Here is a 20544-nt window from a genome sequence, read left to right on the forward strand (position 1 = left end):
GCAAGTTCTTGGGAGAAAAGCTCTTTTTGTTAAAGGTTGAGATATGCTCCATCTCTTCAACAGAGAGCTAAAAAAGTATATATTCCAATTCTGTAGCCTTCAATGAGTCCTTCAACATGAAGAGTTCTGCATATACCTTAACGGTACAAAAATCCTGCTTCAGAGAAAAACATTTCTGGCCTCTGTTACGTTACACAAAATAGGGAGACAGCTTCCTATTTTGTTCTATTGAAAATGATCTTTAATATTACCAAGAATGATTTTGTATTCCCTAGTGTTAAATTAAAAAGCTTTGGTACTAATGAATGCAGCTACGTGTAGTCAAATAGGTGCTGTGAAAAATAAGTTGTCAGATATGTGAATGCTCCCCAACTTTTTTTTTTTGTTCCTCAATGAAAAATTATGGTGAGCTGTTTTTAACAGAAACAGTTAAAGTCAATGAATCCCAGATGAGTCAACCAACTTAATAATACCCTAAAATTTAGAGGTTCCAGATAGTTTATTTTACTGCTATACTGTGGCCTTACCTTTGAACCTCTTACTGCATTATCTAAGTTGACTGCAGCTTGCAGGATACACAAGGAAACACTCTGGAAAACATTGCTCCCTCTGTAGCGGTCAGAATGTTACATGTTTTATTTTCTCTCTCATGCTGTCTGATTCTATACAATTTTTCTTGCCAAAAAGTTCTTATTCCAAAATATTAAGACAGCCTATTTCTAGGCTGTCAGTCTTCCAGTTTTCATTTCAGAGTTTTGAGTCAGTGCAGTGTCAGCCAAAAGCTTTTCAACCGACTGAAAATTTTTAGGGACAGAATGAGCTTAGAAGAAATATTTTCAGCATTGTAATTAATTCTAAATTAATTTATAATGAGGACAGTAAGAGATAGGATGATGACTGTTTCATCAAGCTAGTCGTGAAAATAGATCGGATTTTCTTTTTAAATTTATATTTGCTATGTTGATTTCAAAGGTACTGAGGATGCCTTGCAAGGTAAGGGTCAGTTTGACATACTGTGTATGCAGAGCTCCTTGTTATATCTCTTCTTTTGAGGAAACAGCCTTCTTTGAACAGGGGAAGATGTGGCATTGGGAGTGTTGCTGAGCCCTGTGGCCACGTTGCATGGTGTGGCAGCCTGCAGTGCACGGCGGGTGTGACTGTGGCAGTGAGATCCATCTCACGCCTCTCCCCACTAGCAAAATTGCAGCCATCAGGGTTCAGGTGCTTTCAGAAATCCCAAGCAAGATTTAAAACAAGTGTCTCACTTGGCTCCACTGCTAGAAAATACTGGACAGTGAATTGCCCTTGTTTACATTTACAGAGATGTTAGTGCAGTGTAGCACCTGAAATGGGCAGGTATTGCATGGAGAACACATTTTGTAAAATATCAATTGTTTGTAGCCTCACATCACAGAATTTTAAGAGCAAAACCAAGTCTGCAATCTGGCAACCAGTCCTACATACTCTAGGACTTTTTTTTAGCCTTTTGTAATTCTGTGAATAGCACTTTCTGCACATACCCAGTACCTTCCTACTAATCATCCTCAAAATATATGCTAAAAAAGCATCATCTTTTTGGTGCCCACATTAAAATGCCAGTTATTTCTCCATTTAATGACCAAATCTGCTTGGAGCCACCTGTGCTCTCAAGTATGGTGTATGAGATGGCCTCAAAACTGGCAAGGTCCTGACAGAGCCTCCTGTCTCTTTCTAAGTCCCATAATTAGCACAGAGGGGATTTCCTTACCGTTGCATAGAGAAGACAGTTGGGCCACAGGCTTCTTCTCTTCACCTTTTCAATCCTGAGTTAAATCAATTAGCAGTTGCCAGGGGTAAGGTAGGTGCCCTGTGAGCAGCAGTTTTGGAGAGGAGTACACCTGGCCTGTGCAGCCACGCTAGTGACATTTTCTGAGGCAAAAATTGTTCACCAAAGACTTTGACACGAAGTACTTCACTGCAAAGCACGGAGGCCTGAAAGTGTTCACATTTTGTGAGTAGCTTCAGCCAAAATAAAAGGAGAGGAAAATATGTGAAAAAGTCAAAATACTCTCTTTCAACATTTTTTCAAAATGAGATACATCTCCTTTGAAGATTGATTTATATTAAGGAAGATATAGGGCACTACATCTTTCGGAGATTTTTATTTTTTTTTGTATTGAATAGTCTTTCAGGTTGATGCAAACACTTTTATGTTATCTGTTTTTATTTGTCTGCTCTTGGTTTGGGGGGCTTGGGTCTCTTTATCTTTCTTGTCTGAACAATATAATTTTGTTCATGTAAGACGGGGACAAGCTCCTGGAAAGAAAACCGTGTTGGTTGAAAACTTCAAATGGCTGGGTAGAGGCCTTTTGTTGGCCATACATCCCAAATATTTCCTAAGACTTGGTCTGATCTGTTTTGATCTGACTGGAACAGAGAAGATGATTGCCTTCCCCGGAGGGCAGTGCAAAATTGACTCAATCAACTGATGGGATCAGAAAAAAATTGGCTGAAAGAAACCATCTTTGTACAGGAACTTTGCTGAGAGTAAATTTAGTAGAGGCTGTCTTCTACTAAGAATGCTGTCAGAAATACCTTGGACTTTTTTTCCATGAAATAATTGCATAATTGTTAAATTCATAATTTAGAGAAAATGAAGAAATAGTCTCTTTTAGTTATGCTACTGGCTTAGGTTTTTAGGTTTTTTTAAAATTTATTTCTTCTTTACAGGAAATGTGGATATCTTAAATGGAAACATCTTATTGGGAATTATCTGATGGAAGTTCTGATAAAGGGCTAGATTAATTTAAATATTCAAGGATGGATTAGAAACAAGCTGAAGGAACAATTAATGTTTCCTAGGTACAGCTTTTTTTTTTTTTTTGGCTTTGAGCATATTAGTTTCTCATTTTTTATCATGAGACATAGTGGGTTTTGATGAGGAAGAAATTCTTGCTTATTCTAGTTTTGTGGAATTGCTTTTCTTAAATCATGTGTAGTATTTAATCTCCATGTGATGGCTCTTTAACTTGTCTTTTTAAGTGTGTGTTTTGGTGGCTTGATGGTATGTAGAACATTTCCTTCCTGTACTTCAGCATTTCTAACCAAAAATCTGAGTATGTTTGAAACCTTAGCTTATTCACACTTCCTAATCATAATCCCCTTGGTTTCCTTGTCAGCACCTTTGTGGTATTTCTCTGGACACCTCTATCTAATATCTCCAGAGGTTATTCTACAGAGTAACCTTTGACAAGATCTATTACTTACTACTTACCGCTTTTAACAAGGTGAAAAGAGGTCAGTCTCTGTAAAAAGCAGGCATTATTAGAAGACTGCTGTAGAGTCTCTTGGTGGCTTGTACATCTCTTCTGGCAACACTGAAAATCAGTTCAGCCACCTCCTCTACAGCACAAAGTAAATTACGTTTATGACTGGATATGACTCTATGTAGGTAACATACATCCTTGGGAAAGTGGTTACTACGTGCATAACAAAGCTCCAGGTTCTTTGTCAAGGTTGTAGCATACTGATGCACCCATTGGAATCTGTGAGTTTTTGCTGTCAGCTTCAAGGGTAACGGGATTTCAGGCTGTTAGTTTCTGTATGATCCATTTAACTGAATTTCATGGCCAATGCTAATGATGTTTGCTGCTGCAAGAGTTGAATTGGTAATTTGGTTACACCTCCTGTCAGAGTTCAGGATCTTCTAAATGAGAGCTGGTGTTGTCTGTTTCTTTAAACAAATTAAGATGCAAAATCTACCTCTTTCTGATTTGAAAGAACAGATTGCAAAATCTCACTTAGTCAAAAGAGTAACTACATGATCCTTTTGGCTGATGTACAAAATCTTAGAAATGAGACAAAACATATTTTCTCCCAGATTAATTAAAAAGATGAGAAATTGTTCAGGAGAGTTTAGACAGATCCCAGAAGTATTGAGAATACAATTTCAAATGAATGTCTAGTCAATTATCTGCATGCATCCTCTAAAACATGAATGAAAAATCTTTCCAGGGAGCTTTGAAATATCTTAGTCTGGGATTTTGCCAATGAAGGATGATGATATTTTTAGTCTGGTTCTATCAGTTACTTACCACAGTGTGTTCCTTCAAGGTTTCTGTACATGTAACTCTTACAAAAACTACTGGTATACCTTTCATATGCAAATAGCTGTAGTACAGGGAAAAACCCCCACTATCTGAGCTTAACAATAAACAATAAAGATTTTTCCTCTCAACCCCAGACACTGAAAACCAGGCTAACTTGTTGATAACATGGCTTTCACTTTCTGTCCAGAGTCTATCAATTAAGCACATGCAGCCAGTGCCTGAAATGCTTTGTCTTAGAGTAGAGTTTAAATTTGATTTACCTACTGGGAGCCCATTGCCACCATGACTACTGTACATGTATGGCCTGGGCAGCTGGGGTAGAGCTCTTTGCAAAAATTAGGCATAACAACTGTCTTGAGAATATTAAAAGGTATATAGGAAGAGCAGGTTATAAATGTGAAATGTATATTATTTTTGCTTCAAATAAGAAAATGAAAAATGAAGAGAAATAATGCTTTTTTCTTTGGTATGATCATATAGAGGTTAAAATATAAACTGCTAAGACAAAACAACTTTCTGCAAGATGAAAAAGAGATTTCCTTGGAGTGTTGTGGTTCCTGATGTTCTGCTTATTTCCTGTGTCAGCAACCTTCCAAAAATTAATTCACTAAGAATTTACCTGTAGGAGCGTTTGGCATATTTCTTTTTTCCAAACGCATTCTTTATTTTTCAGCACACAGACAAATCCTTTTTTTCTTTTTTTTTTTTTTGGTGGGGTGGTGGTAGTGGTGGTGTAATTTTGATTTTATTTTTAACTGCATCTTCCCCTTTGGTTCAAACTCTTTGTAGTTGGAGATTTAGTAATTTACCAAGCAAATTGGCCTTCACTTTAGGTGTTAACTTTAACCATGGGATACAGCTTTTAATTTTAAGGGCTCTGGTCTTGCTGAGATGAGCAAGTGTTTGCAAAATGTTTCTTTGAGACTGAACTCTAGAGAATGAGACCAAGAGGTTGTGAGGCAGCTGGATGCATCAACATGGCAGACCAGGAGAGGGATATACAAATCCTTACTAACAGAGAGATGGAAGAGCTGCCAGACAGTTTTCTGGTCTGTTTTTGGAGTGAGAAATGTAAAGATTACCTAGTGGAGACTTTGGAGGCAGGAGGTGGTGTAGGACCAGGATCAGACTAGCGAACAGTGGGTGAAATCTGCTTCTTTCCCAAAGCCTTCTGGTTTTGTGGAGGCTCTGAAAAAAGGCATAAAGTCATCATCCACAGGTGGAATCCATCCCTGCTAGAAACTGTTGAACTTTTGCAGTAAACCTAAGTCTTAACACAAATTTAGTGCTTTGTGCATTTTAAGTTCCAACCACCAAAGTAAGGTGCTGCCAGAATAGAAAGAAATTACTATCCTATTTTGTCTATGATATGTTAACTCACAGTTGATGAATGACATCTGATTTATATTCTGTCTGAAAAGCTTGTATATGTCCTTCTTTGTTTGTTTATTTTACTTTTCCCCCAGACCAGCCACAAAGGTGGAATTCCATGTACAATTGCCAAAAGAAAAAAAAAAGCAGAGCCTGTAGTGAGGGAGAAAAGAAAAAAAGGTGATGTCTCTTTCTCTTTATTCCCTTTTATGCTTTTATGCTTCCTTTTACTCATGATTTTCAAATATTATCAATGTTAGAAATGGTATGTGTCCCATTTTTGTTACATTAATGCTGTAAGGTGGATTTATATGGATTTTAGTTTTCTTCAGGCAAGACAACAGCCTCTGTGTGATGGGCAAGCTATCACTTAAAACCAAACTCCTGCTTATCAGTTCCCTGAACCAAGTGGTAGGTGGCACACAGCTTTGCTCCAGTCTCCAAATTTGGTGGCTGGGCAGTCTCTCTGCTGAACTACCAAACCCCTTATTAAGTGTAAAAGACTGTGAAGCTGTAAGTACAGAAACAGTAAGTAGTTGCAATGGAAGGTAAAGGCCAAAGAAGTTTAGAGGAGTTCAAAGAAAAGAAGGAAAAGACTCAATAAATCCTTGTGAGTGTGATGATTGAGAAGATGAACTCCCTTGACTGTTAGCTTTTGTTTGTGCATAACTTGGTTGGGAAGATTTAGACCAATTTAAGTGCATCTTAGATTTTCTGTAAGGTACCTGTGTGACAGTTAACTTTAAGCAGATCAAATCACAGCTACAGATTTGTTAACAGTGGAGAAACTCACAGCTCGCTCTCTCTCCTCCACATGTACCTATGACGAGTCCAAAAAACAGGCTTTCTTTCCAAAACGTTCGCTTTAATTTTAAGTTTTGCAAACTTGGAAATGGGAAGTCTGCTTGGCCTAGCTGGGTGCTTGCTTGTCTCCATGGGTACGGCTTTTTAAAGCAATTTTTGACGATGTGCTTGGTTTGAATTAGCTGGAGCAGAAACCTGGAACCTGAGGCTGAGGCTCTTCATCAAGAGTTTGGGGCTGTGTTAGCTTTTGCTACTCATGCGTCTCCTGATAAGGAGGATGTATCTCTCCTCCCTTCACTGGTACCTGCTGGATAAGGGGAAGGCACATCCCTTGCCCTGCCTTTTCCTGTAACTTTCTTGGTAAGCGGTCTTCCCTGGGCTCCCTACATGAGCACAAGCTGTGGCACATGTATCAGGGAATGCCCCCAACTCTAAGATCATCAAAATTGTGTCTAAACATGGTATGCTACAGTGTTTCTAACAGGAAAGATCAGCTTATGGTGCAGAAGAGGTGTTTGCAGATTTCTGGAGGTATTCAGTGGTGGTAGGACTTGTGGTGGGTGGGTGAATATTCCTTCTTCATAAGCTGGAGGATAGGATTTTCCTTTCTGGTAGACCATGCTCAAGTGATGAGCAGCTCTGTGCTCCTAGAGCAGCATATTCTGGTGGCCTCCTGTGCTCTGTTTCTTAAGGCTGCTGAAAAAAATTTGGAGGAAACAGCCCCAGGTGAATTGGAAGAAGGGTAGAAGTGTGGAAATGTGATATTTCCCAATCATGATGTTCTTAGCCCCTCCCGCATCTCCAGGATAAAGTTCATTTGCCATAAGATGAGGTAGGTTTTCTTATCATGAAAGAATACTCCAGAACAACTTTGGCTTTAATTTCAAAGCAAAGGGAAAATGAGAGTTCAGATCAATCAGGAAGTTGGTGAAGTTTTTTGTGTCAAAAGACAAGTTCTTTTTTGGCTGTAAACATTGTTACACAATTTACAATATAGTACTGTTGTTTATATTTCTAACTTTTTGCCCATTAGAACAAATTTACTTTCAAGATGATTAAATGCTTTTAATTTTTTAACATCCTCTTTACCTGGTTGTGTAGTGATTGTGATTTCTTATGGAATAAGTTATTCAGGTTAGGTGATTCTGCTGTGCCAGCTGGATGAAAGACCTTGCAGTAAATCGGTATGGTATTAAACAAGATTGCTGCTGTTTCTACTGTTGAGCTGGGACTCTGCTCTAAGACACTTGTAATTTCTGCATTTCCAAAGGCTTGGAAAAATACTCTCATGAAAAACTAAACATAGTGGGTAATGAAGGCTGAAATTGTTTATACTTATCACATCAATTGGAAAATGATCTTCACTCAGCAACTCTTCTACCAGCAAATTAAGACACCAAGTGAGTATGTTGGTGTTAGGGATTGGCTTCACTTTCTAGCAACTTCTAGCAGGCTCTTGTCCTGTATTGTGCCTCAAAACAATGAGTGCATCTTGTCTTCCTCTGTGTGAGGGCTTTTCTTCTCAGTTATATGGTTTGTGTAAAAAACCATTACTATGTATATGCTGTAATTTGTTGCAGTCTATCCAGCAGAAGTCCGAGTTTGTGGTCTGTGTTATCTGGACTTTTGACTGCAGGCTATGCACATCTGCCTGCACTTCAGTGGTGCCTCTTCACATCACTAAACATAGCTTTTGGTTACCTTTTACAGGCTTCTTTAGATAAAAGTTTGAAAACCTGGAGGAACTTTTTGCATAGTTTTCTAAATAGTCGGAGGGAAGAAAAATCAGAGCACTTCCAAGGAAAATACTAGAGGGCTTTGCCAAAATTGCGAGCGGGCGTTTTCCAGTGCTTAATGGTGTTGTAAGCCTCCCTCTCAGACGAATTGATGCTCAGCTGCGGTTGGCGTAGCGCGGCTCGGCATTAAACGCGAGTCGGATTCCCGGCGCCGGATTCCCAGGCCCTCTCCCTGCTCCCGCTCGCCAGCAGAGGCTGCTGCCAGCCCGCGCCTGGCGGCGGGAAGGGGCGGGGATCCACCGGCCCCGCCACGACTCCGCCCGGGCAGCGGCTCTGGCGGCGCCGTGCCCGCTCCCGGGCACCGGCAGTTCGTGGGGATGCATGGATAGATGGATGGATGGATGGGCTCACCCAGGGTGCCACGGGGTACACACGCAGTAACACGCGCAAAAGCTGACCCACGTCGCTTCAGAGGCAAATGTTTCCTGCTCACTGAACAAAACCCTGATGAAAAGGGGGTTTATAAAGAGAGCTGTTGAGTTCACGTTAAGAACTCGGGGCATTTTTCTGCTGTGTACATTTTCAATCCATTCTGTCTATTCTTTCTGCAGAGATGTTTGGTCTAAAGCAAGCTCTCATCTATCAGTTTGTTTCATGTGTTCGAGCATGCAGTAACCCAGGGGACTCGACATCAGACGGACATAAATCTCTCTGAAGAGCAGGGGAGCTACTCAGAGCACCGACTGTTTGCAAGATCGAGATTAAAAGCCAATGAATTGATGTGTTTCTACTATGGGGCAATAAAAACACTGTTTGCATTAACAGGGATCCCAGTATTTTTGTGCTAATATGCTACTCTTTAAAAAACTGAACATTGTAGGTGTCAGTGACTGTTCTGTATAGAGCTGGTTTTTTTTCCCCAGGAGTGCATGGAGTTTAATCAGCAAGATTTAGATCTTGGGCTTGTTCTCTCAGCATAGTTGTAAATCATTCCTAAATCTTAAGGAGAGGTTCCACAAATTCCACTGACTTTCAGTGTAAGACTTCCCATCCAACAACATTGATTTATTTAAGTATAGGTCTCATGCCTTTTGAGAACATATCATCTGCTTAAATTGCGTTTACTGTATGGAAGAAGCCAGCATTTTCCTGGTGAATTATAGAAAAATGATAGCCTGACTTACACTGTAAGTGACACCTGTTAGGAATAATTTGTTAATTGCAACTTTGAGGTTGATTCTTGTGTTCTTCAACTGAATAGGTTTAGTTAACATCACATACTAATTTACTGAATAGCTACTCAGTCTAATGCAAATCTAATAACATGTAATTACCTGCTGCAGTTACTCCACTCTGTTAGCAGGGTTCAGCTCTGGAGAAGAGGGAGGGAGAAATACATGGGATAGAGAGGAGGTCATATTCTCCACTGGTGTAAAGTTAGGTTATTCATTCATGTCAAGAGATTGCAGCTTGTAAATCTGCCACCCACTTGCTCAGTGTTGGAAGCCTTTCTCCGAAGTAGCTCTGGTGAGGTACAGTCTAGGCTTCCTGCAAAGAGGACTTGCTGGAATCAGCCTATAACTGGCGTTTGCATAACTGCTCTTCTGAAGCATGTAACATCTTCGTTTAAGTCTAATTACATTCCTAACAGCTGGCCCAGATTGAAAATTTTTCCTAGTGAGACAAAGGGAATTTAATATTTTTTGTGAAGTAATTCTTCATATCTTCTTTCTATGTCCTGTTTGAACATGGAATATGTATCTGACATTATAGCAGGCTATGTATATGCATGAATGTACTTTTGGTAATGTTATTTACTTAGCATACATGTAAAATTGTTAACTGTGAATGTGAGACTTCAAAGTGAAGCCGGGCACATGAATGAAAATTGAAGATACTGTGTTGTGTGCACAGTGCTCTCACTATTGTCAGCTGGAGCTGTAGGCGCTCAGTCAGTGAGAAGACATTTTAAGACCTATGTACTGCTGCAGGCCAGATTTCAGTCTATGAAAAGCTTTATGCAATTGTAGTGAGCCCTTTTATTGGTAATATTTATTTTCTTTGCACAGTATTTTTTCACGACATGTACTGCCATACACACCAGTAACACAGGCGCTGCACAGTGATACCTGCGGTTTAGTGCAAGACCTTTAAGTTATATTCTAGCAATGCACAAGAAAAGGTATAATTGGTCACTTTATTATAGGAAATAGATTTATTTACATACAGAAGTGTGTAAGTAAATGTATACCAATGAGTACGGCATGTACAGTACATACAGGGGAGTAATGATTCCAGTGTTTGTAATAGATTTCCCAGTTGCTAGAAGGTCTATGATGGTAATGCATTTGGCTACAACAAGGACAACTGTGAGAGAAAACCTTTTGTTTTATAACTCTCCCCTTTGGTACAAAACATACTACTGGGAAACTGGAGAGGGACTCCTGCTGAGAAGGGGCAGTGGCCACTACTGAGTATGTGGGTATTTCATGTATGATATTCTGCGTATTACATGAGTGGACAGCGTGTTGCTAAGAGAAACTACTTTTAGTGAGACGACTAATTAAAGGGGTACTGCAGCTTTGACTGTCACTAAGTCCAGGTGCATATAAAGCATATCCATGAGCTGTAGACCCTTGGGCTATCTCACAAGTGAGTTTGGGTTATTTTGTTTATCTGGGGGAGGCAGGGTTGTTGCTCACTTATGACTGGTGAGTGGGCTTGGGAGTGAAGTGCTGAGATTTCTCTAGTCTGTCTTAGCCACTAGATCCTTCTCAATTTGCCATCCTCTTTTATTTTTATTTTATTTTTGTTTTTAGTCTTCCTTTGCCTGTTTTTACTATCTGGACTTTGACTTCCAGGCTTCCCACCGCTTCCACTCCCTGTGCAAGGCTGGATTTTAACTGAGTACAAGCATTACATTACTGATGCATATCAAATCTGGAACGATGGTCAAACACTCTACCCACTTGTGTCTGGCTGTTTCTTGGGGGTCTTGGATTTCTTAGGATTTAGCACTGAGTCCCCATGTCCAAAGCAGGAAGTTGTATTGCTTTTCCATTTCAGCTTACCAGTTTTCAGTTACTTACTCTGCTGTGTTTAGGAATAGCTGAACTAGGTTCTTAAAGTCCTGAAATGGCGCTTCTTTAACATTTTCTACAGTGGCAGCAACACTAATACATGAGTCTCTCCTCATGTCTGGTCCAGTTTACAGCAGGCAAGGCTGGCGCCCTTTGTGCTTGTATTTGGTAGCCAATAGATGCGGTCGTGTGCCAGACCTACTTTTATCACCATAAACTAAGATGCCTCAGCTGGTGCTAATGGGTTTTGACCTCTTTGCTGTGCCTTTTTTCTCAGCAGTTTTGAATTGGTGTACATGCCCTGATTTATTTTTTTTTCTATTTTTTGCTAAGGTGGCTGATCTAGTCTTTGCTAGTTTCTACTGATACAGTGATTTTTTGCAGCATTACTGGATTCAGTAGCTCTCTGCATTTTAGCATGGGTTGTTTTGCTTGGCTGTACCTTGTTTTCTAGGTGTTCTTGTCTTTGCAACTTAACCTATGTGTTCAGCCAGAGCAGTGCATGACCCACAGTGACTATTCATTCTCAACATATTAGATGAAGGAGTTGTGGTGTTGTATTGCATTCAAATCAGTGTCTTGCTCTGCCCCGTTGCCCAGCGGGGGGTGGTATTCCTATGAGTCATCTACTATAAATGCCAAATGATAGCATCTTTTGCTTCATGATGTTCTTATTGGCAGGGTTGTGCATCACCAGCACTCGGTCACATTTCTCATGTCTAATATTGCTGCTCATCACAATTGCAGTGATCATGTTGCAGCTGGCTCCACAACCCAGCTGCAATCTAGCTAGTTGTTTGATCCAAGTGGCACAGTTGCAGATACAGCTGATAGTTTTGTATAGTGTTTGTGCACAGAAGTCTTTGCTAAAGTTACATGTCATATATTCTCCTCTTATAGCAAGTTTTTCTGTCCTCAGTCAATGCACCTACAACTATATGAACTACTCACTCCCTTCCCCAGGATTACTGTGGCATTATTATATAAAGCAGTTCTGTTTCCCACAGTTGTCCACAGTCTGTGTATTTTTTTTTCTTTCAGCCTTTCCTGATGCTTTCCAGATCCTATGCACAGGAGCAGGGTGCCAGCAATCTCAGTCTTTGTTCTGCCCTCTAAATTCTTCAAACGTGTCTCTATGTACTTAATCTTCGCTAGAACTTATCATTGTTTTGATCCTTTCCCTGTGTAATTCAGCTGCCTGTGTTGTTTGCAAATACTTACCCAGGGTTAAATTTGTTTTCTTCTATTGATAGTTCTACAAATGCTCTTGGCCTGAATAATGATTTTTGTCTGTCTGAACTTGAAGTGGATGGCTGCATTGTTAGTTCTCTAATGCAAGCATCTCTTTCTTCTTAATGTCTCATGGCATCAGGTTGAATTCTAAGTATCATTTTATTTGAGGTCGCAGAACTCACTGTACCTGATTTATTTTTTCCCCCAATATTTCCAGCATTTTAAACATAATCTTCTTATTCACTTTTTGTCTATTTTTTCCCTATACTCTTCACTGTTAGACTGGGGGAATGATGGAATTATGGGGTAAAGCTTTTAAATATTGGTACGAATTCAGATCCTTCTCCTAAGACTGTGCAATAGGTTTTGTTTGAAAATTAACTTTTTTGGTTAGTCTGAACTTCTTTGGAGGTCTGAATCCCTACATCTCTTGCAGCTATCCCACTAAGCTGATTGCTGCTGTGTTTTTGGGTACTGATTATTGATGCTAGAGGATTCTGTTCCTGAGGTGAAACTTTTAAAAACTAAAAGTTAGCCTGCTACTTTTGTAAATGCAAAATGCTACAATATGCCTCTTTAACTTTCTGAACTTTTGGGCAATTTTAGTAAAGTCAGTGGGAATTAACTGTTCTTCATCCCCTGGCATACAGGCACGTGGGGGTACCTGACATACTGGTACACGCTGGATGGCGTGGTGCAGGGATGTGGCAGTGATTTATCACAGGACAGTCTGGGTCTGCATGACCCATGGTGAACCATGGTGATGCAGACCTGTGTGTGACAGAGCTACTCAAGTGTCATTGGACTGTATTTCCTGGTGCTCTGAGTCCTATGGGGGTAAATTTGATATAGCACAAACTAGCCTGCATTGGTTTCATGATAACAGCTCAAGGAGGACAGCGGTGTTTGAACTACCAACCTGACCTCAGAGCCATGCCAGAGCCTCACAGGCTCCATGTAACACCAGGTACTGTGTTTCTCTGTCGGGAGCATAGTTAATCCACTGAATCTGGTTAAGCCACCCATAGATAATTGAGAGCTGAGAGTGCTGGTGTGTGCTGAAACTTAAGCACGCAATCGAGTGCTTTGATGAATCAGGGCACTAATGATTACCCAAGGGGCAAAGCAGTGGGGAACTGGAACCAGGATTCCTGGCACTTTGGTGGGAACATGGAGAAAACAAAGCAAGTAACCAGCTTAAGATCTGATTTGCAGAAGCAAGTATGCTAATCCTGCAAGTGCATAACTCAAGTAGTTAGCTTGGGAACACCAAAAAAACTAATACTACTCCTGAAAACTCCTCTTTTCTGCAAACTTGTGCTTCCTTAAATTTTTAACTTTGAAACCTGTCTCATTTTTAATATGTTCTTAACACAAATACTTCATGGTCCATCATCTCTTGTTTTAATTTGTTCTGATACTGATGTTTTCTCTCCTCTGAAGTCCCTTTGCTTGTGTACCCTGTGAATAGAATAGAGAAAATACCACATCTGTACCTTCTAATGTTAAAAGTTGCTGTGGTTTAACCCCAGCTGGCAACTGGCCCCACGTAACCCCTTGCAGCCCATCGATGGGAAAGGTAAAAGTAAGAAAGCTTGTGAATTGAGATAATGACAGTTTATGCACACACAAACAAAGCAAACCAAGTAATTAATTCACCACATCCCATGGGCAGGCAGGTGTTCAGCCATCCCCAGGAAAGAAGGGCTTCATCACGTGTAATGACTTGGGAAGACAAGCGCCATCACTCTGAATGTCCCCCTCCCCACTTCCATCTCCTTCCCCCAGTTTTATATGCTGAGCAGGATGCCATATGGAATGGAATATTCCTTGGGTCAGTTGGGGTCAGCTGTCCTGGCTGTGTCCCCTCTCAACCCCTTGTGTACCCCCAGCCCACTGACTGGTGGGGTGGTGTGAGAAGCAGAAAAGGCCTCGACTCTGTGTCAGCACTGCTCAGCAGTAACGAAGATATCCCTGTATTATCAGCAGTTTTTCAGAGCAAATCCAAAGCATAGCCCCATACCAGCTACTATGAAGAAAATTAACTCTAACCCAGCCAAAGCCAGCACAAAGTTTATTTATGCTAAACTCTTTGCAACTGAAAAGTGATTATTATTATTACAGCAGTATTTTACTGTGGATCTCCTCATTTTTGTTTAACTTTTCCAGATTATTTAAAAACTTTCATTTCTTCTACATTTGCCAAATCTTGAGACTTGTTCCAGATTCAGAGCCAATAACATTATCACTGTTAGTCAGAACTTGCTTGGAAAGGGGATTTCTTACATGTTGGCCTACACTTCATCATGGCATTGAACTTGGAAGGTCTTTGCTGCTTTTCTGAGCATAGTTTCAAACACATTCATGCCAAAGGAGAAAAAGTAATTGGCTAAAAACAAGTGATCGTAGTATCTTTTAAAAAAGTTATTATGTTGATTTTCCTTGAGGGACTTCCCTTTGGATTGTTCTGTAACTTAATTAAAAAAAAAAAGTCATCTTGGTTCAAAAGCCCTCTCACTGGTTATGGAGGAGTTGGTATTGCACTTATAATGAATTTAGGTTTGGGTGTTTTGGGGTTTTTTTGTGCACCAGAAGACAGTCAGTATTTTTTTTAATTAAAGACAAATGAGGAAAATGCAAATATTCCCTTGTACTGGAGAGATATATTTCCTGGGAGAAACCAGGCCAGGAATGGCTTTCAAACTTCTAAAACCTTTTTATGTGGTGTATAAGAGATTGCTGTCATCACCCAGATTCAGGAAATACCAGTGCTGGGCTTAAGGGGGACAAAGTAAACTTGACAATGGACTGAAAAAAAAATAAACAATTGACCAACCGTTTTTATAGCTTGTTTTTTCTCTTGCTTTAACAGTAACATTCACCTTCATTTACCAGAGTTCTGTGAAACATCTGTATCAAGCCTTAAACTTGCTTGACCTTAGTTTAGGTTCAAGGTTCAATATATTCCATGTGCATGGATGATTGTACAAATCCACAAGAGCTCTGCCTCTATGCAAACCTTTTTCCCTGTCCCAGATTTGGCCTCTTTCTCGCTAAATAAATCCGAGGACAACTTTCTCTCCCTGTCTTTCTTTCTCCAAAGATTGCTGCAGGGGTGCCCTTGAGGCTTGCAGGGTGTTACGGAGCTTAGGAATAGAGAGGAAAAGTTGCCTTAGAGGATGAGGTCAACCTGCTGTAACAACTGCCCTGGATGGAGTATTTTATAACTTGAAGAGTTGAATTTAAAGGCTTAATTTTGCTAAATCTTCTAAAACAAATGATTCAGCATTTGTATAGTTTTTAAATCTGTATTCTTCTCTCATTTGTAAAATAAGAAAAGGTCTCTACATGGCTCCGAGCAAGTCTCTGAGCTGAACAATTTCTCTCCTCCAGCTGCCTGGCTATATTTCTTCCCAAGGCTTCTGTGGGTTACTTTAAAATGGCATAACAAATAGCTGTCTGAATAGGATATAAAGTTTGCATCTTATAGAGGAACCTGGTGGCAGCCAAACCATGAGGCTTGAAACAGAAATTAAGTTTTGAATTTTTTGCAGCTTCCAGCATAAGTTATATTCATAAAGTTATCATTTAAATCTATTTAAAAGTAAGTTCTGTGAGCAATAGCATACAAGCTCAATCAATATCTAAAGGTGATATCTTTTACACCTATTATCTGAACACAGATGTAGTTTGGGGAAAGAAGTTTGAGAAAACATGACTTGTTTTCAGTGGCTTAGACACTCTTTATGCTGGATTGGTCCCGTAGCATGAGGTGCCGCACCTTGGTTGGGGTCCTGCATCATAGTGGTTTTCTACCTGAGGAAGGTCTGCACATACTCAGCTGGAGGGTTGTTCTGGTGTGATCAGGCAGGTCTCCATGCACAGGGTGTGCAGGGTGAAACACCCCTGGGATGGTGTGGGATATTTTCTCTTGCTAATTCCAGTCAGACCTGTGGCCAGGCAATGCTACTTGAATGGAAGTGAGGAGAATGGAGCCAGCCTTCTGCTTTGCTGGCAGCAAAACTCAATCTGGTTTCAAAAAAAGTGACCTATCTTGAACAGTTTCTGAACCTATCACTTTCTCTAATCAGTGCTTTAAGAACATGAATAGCATCCTTTAGACAGGCAGCCAGCATTATCCTAGCTCAGACAGCTGTGGCAACTTTCGTTGTGGAGGAATCGGTTTTTCTGACTACATGCAGGCATCTACATGGTCTCGAGCTAATCATCCAACCTTCCTTCACAGACAAAAATTGGCAGTTCTAGCTCATCATTCCTCTCTTCCCAGTAGAGGTGTCTATGTCAAGTTAACAGTGTTCATGTGCCTATTTCTCTCCATTGATTATGGAGGAAGTCTGGAATGATTGACTGAGATGGAGATGCTGGGGATGCTTAAAGTCAAATTGATTATGTGTGTGTCATAGAATATAAAAATCTCTCAGATGAGTGTAGATGGGCAGATTTCTGTCTGGAAGAGGTCTTTCCCCATCAGCAGAGTTTTGTGTGTTTTGTGTGTGGTTTAGTTAGCTCCACTGAAAGACATGGCTGATTAGCTCAAGGGCAACGTTGTGCTGGTATTACCTCCATGATTTGAGCTAGTTATCTCTGCCCAGCTCTGCATTGTGCTGTGTGAACAGACACATTCCCTCAGAATGAACTTGGGTATTTTGTGTGGCACAGCATTAGCCCAGAGAGCTAATGAGACCACAGTTAGAAGTTAGTTTGTGATTTTACATACCTGTAGGCATGTTGTTAAATTGAAGGCTTTGCTCTCCAGAGGGCAGGAGTTTTGTTGAAGCAGCACATAAGGCACCGGTATTTGTTTTTATCCCCAAGTGGAAAATGCCTCATTGCAGGCTGGCAGGAGACAGTTCTTCTCCTCTGATGACTTTGATGTCATGAGATGCAGACCTTATTTATCAACACACCTCTGGGAAACTATAGATCCCTCCTGCCCTTTCATCCCCACACAATCAGTTCAACTTTTGCCTTGAAGTAAATGAACTTTTAAAACAACTAGAGTTTATGGAAGAGGGTTCACGGAGCTGTGATAAAGCACTTCAGGCTGTAACTTACACTTGTTTCTGAGGCTTCAATTTTATTGCTTTAAAAAATTCTCATATGATCTCATTTTAGAATTGGGTACTTCAAAGGTTGTTCAATCCATGTTCCTTCGAGGCTGCCTATGCAGCCCTATAATTTTTTCCCATGTTCTGTTCTCTTTTTTTTTCCTTTCTCCTTTCATCCTTATTAACTGGAAAACACCAAAGGGATTTTCACACACCAAAATGAGTAGTCTTGCAATATTCTAGCCATGCTGCTTTAAAAGTTACTGTAAAATCACAGTCCATGGTGGATATGCATTTTCACGTTCGTGCTCTATCAGCGAGTGCCTGAACTAGTCTTTGCTACGCAGACTCACTTATGGTAGATCTGCAGGCAGAACTGGTCCAGTAAAGCCTTCCAAAAGGGATTTGATTTAAATCGGAAATAATTGTTTTACCAAATACTATTTATCACACAATTAAAGCCTTCCATCAAAAAGCACAAGCTATACAGACTTTGTGAAAAGGGATGAAGGCAAGAAAGTGTCTTTCCCAGCACGTGTGTAGTCTGATTTTCTTTGCTTCCTTCTCCCTACTTCCCAAATACAGAATCATATTCACTTGTGAAAAGGACTTGACCTCTCTTGAAATAGGAATCTTCACCACTATGAAGTTTGACTGTTTGAGTCCTGTGTTTTCTAACTGGAAGTTGTGATGGCCTCACTAATGTTGCTGCATCAACTCCTGTGAAATGGATTTTGTCATCAGTTATGACATGTGCATGAACAGAAGAGCTGATCTGGAACTGTAAAATTACCTAAAAACTGCATTGAGCACAAAACATAAAAAGTTCCATAATTCTTTTCCCCCCAAAATTCCCTGAATTCTGTGACACAAACACCCTCCCTGAAATATTTTTTCACTGTGGTTTCAGTTTCTTTTCCCTTTTCTTTTTTCATTAGGAAAATATGAGAATGGGAATGAGATTGCCAGAGAAAGCCATTAAGAAAAGAAGATAGCAAGAACTTTCTTGAAAAAATGAAGTACATTCCTTTAATTTCTTTTTAGTGTGAAGGACCAAAATGACTGGATTTTTTTTCTTTTCTTTTGCTCTGATACTTACTTGCTAAAGTGATTAATTTGCTTAATTGTACCTAAGACTGGACTCTATAAAGAAAAATGTAGAGTCTTCTTAAAGAGCTGAACACTGCTGCTGAAAACAAGACAGTCTGTGAATAGTTCTAACAAGTTATTGAAATAAAATAAGCTTTCAGTGTATTGATCTTTGCTCTTTTATGTTTGTTACAGCCTAGGTAACAATCAGTGAATTTTTTTCAGGTTAACTTCAAGTAGAAGGTGCAGTCTGTGTCTCCACATATGGTTTTTGTGGCACATATGTGATGTGACACCAGAAGAGATCCTTGTATTTTAGATTGGTTAGTTAGCCCAGATGTTCTTACATGAGTAGGGATATTTGGCTGCTTCTTTTCTCAACATTGCTTACATAAAGGAGATAACATCTTAGGCCTACAGCCCAGACAAGACAACACCAAAGGTGTTGGTGTAGTATCAGAGTGCCTCAGAGAAGGATCTAATTTTTTTAAAACACCATAACAACAAAAACTTCATAACACATTGTGTACGACAGGCAAATGCATCCTATGAAGTAACAGAAAAATGCATAAAATAAACTGTTATGTCGGTAAATGCAAAATGAATGGTCCAAGATCGGACCAAGGCAATACTTGAGACAGGAGAACACTAGGAAGAAGGAGGGAAGTGTAGCATAGGAGTTTGCTAAAGGAGCTAAATTGTAGTCCTTAGAAGGAGATTCATGACAGTCACATTTGTTCTTGATGCTCTCCAAACATTTTTTGTTCTTCAGAATTATGCAAAGAATCATATTATTTTGATGAACCAACCAAAATTCATGTTAAACATTTTCTTTGCCTGTTTTGATATGAGAAGATAATAGAACCTGTTTATAATTGCCTCTGACTTTCTTGAAAGAAAATCTAGCAGTATTAATATTCAAAAAACTATTTGTGGCATTGACAAATGCAAAAGCATTAGTCAGTATCTGTAGCTGTCCAGAAAAATAGCTCCCTCTGTGAAGAAAACTAAGCCTTACCTATAAAAATATTGGACACTATGTCACATGAAATTATGACAGCTAGAGTATACAGACGTAATGGCCTTCATAGTTAGCATATACTTGGAAGGGAGTATCCTGCAGTAATACAGCTTTCTGAGAATAACCCCTGACCCTCCTCAGGAGCATGATTGGAGGCAGACTGTACACTGGGAGGATCCATCATGTGCTTAGGATCAAAGTGTCTTTTGAAAAGTGCACTGCCGTTCCAGACACTGAGGCCTGGATTTGTAATCCCTTTATTGGAGGCAGTCACTGATACTACTAACCTGTGAAATCTGCCTTGCTGGAATTCTGCCACCTTAATTATGCCTTTATTTCCTGATTATATTACCTCTATAGCATAGGTACTGTGAAGTATAGATGGATCTGGCCAGTTGACAGAAGCCATTCGTAACATGTGCTGTACAGACACACAGATTAAGAATAGTGATTCTGAATGCTCTTTGGGTTTTTTGTGTAATGGATTATAGTACCTATATTATCAGGGAATGTGAGTGCTTACATCCAGATTACTTTCATAATAAGGCTATTTTGTTTGCTGTTCTGGTACAAATCTGAGTGGTCTTCTGTTCCTGCAAGGGAAGGAAAAGGAATTATGTATTCATATGCTTGCTAGACCTTCCAAGTAGCTTATATATTAAATTCTCTTTTTAGAAACTGAGGCAATTATATGTTAAGATAGTTTTTTAATTTTTGTTAATTCTATTTTAAGTTCTCATACAAAGTATTCATTAGTAATAACTCTGCACCCTAGTTCAAAATGAGATAAATTATATTAATTAAAAATGCAAAAAGCCAGATCAGTCTATGCAGTCCATTCCCAAAATAATTATCTTGTAGTTAATCAGTATATTGTAACTATAAATATATATGTATTTATTTCCTGGATTTACCACCAACTTTGCATGACTTGGGATAGATCATGTAAGCTAGAATTTTTTAGATGAAACTACAGATAAAATATACTTAAAGCTCATTTCAGTTAATTATGATTGTGAGCATCTTTCAGCTCCATCAGAAAGAACTAAAATC

General features: G+C 39.6%; 1 protein-coding gene across 7 annotated transcripts in view; it reads left to right on the plus strand.

Moving 5' to 3' along the window:
- CREB5 (cAMP responsive element binding protein 5) overlaps nt 1-20544 on the plus strand; it is a 256578-nt gene that overhangs the window by 9747 nt on the left and 226287 nt on the right. The window contains exon 1 of one of the 7 annotated variants that reach the window (XM_027675308.1): nt 18321-18400. The exons of the other annotated variants lie outside the window; for them this stretch is intronic. The gene's annotated coding sequence lies outside the window, so the exon portion shown is untranslated. Of the gene's footprint in view, nt 1-18320; nt 18401-20544 lie in introns of those variants that run through there. 7 annotated transcript variants of the gene reach the window in all.

This window comes from Neopelma chrysocephalum, unplaced genomic scaffold (genome assembly GCF_003984885.1).
Source record: "Neopelma chrysocephalum unplaced genomic scaffold, ASM398488v2 Primary Assembly neopelma1_26, whole genome shotgun sequence".
NCBI lineage: Eukaryota > Metazoa > Chordata > Aves > Passeriformes > Pipridae > Neopelma > Neopelma chrysocephalum.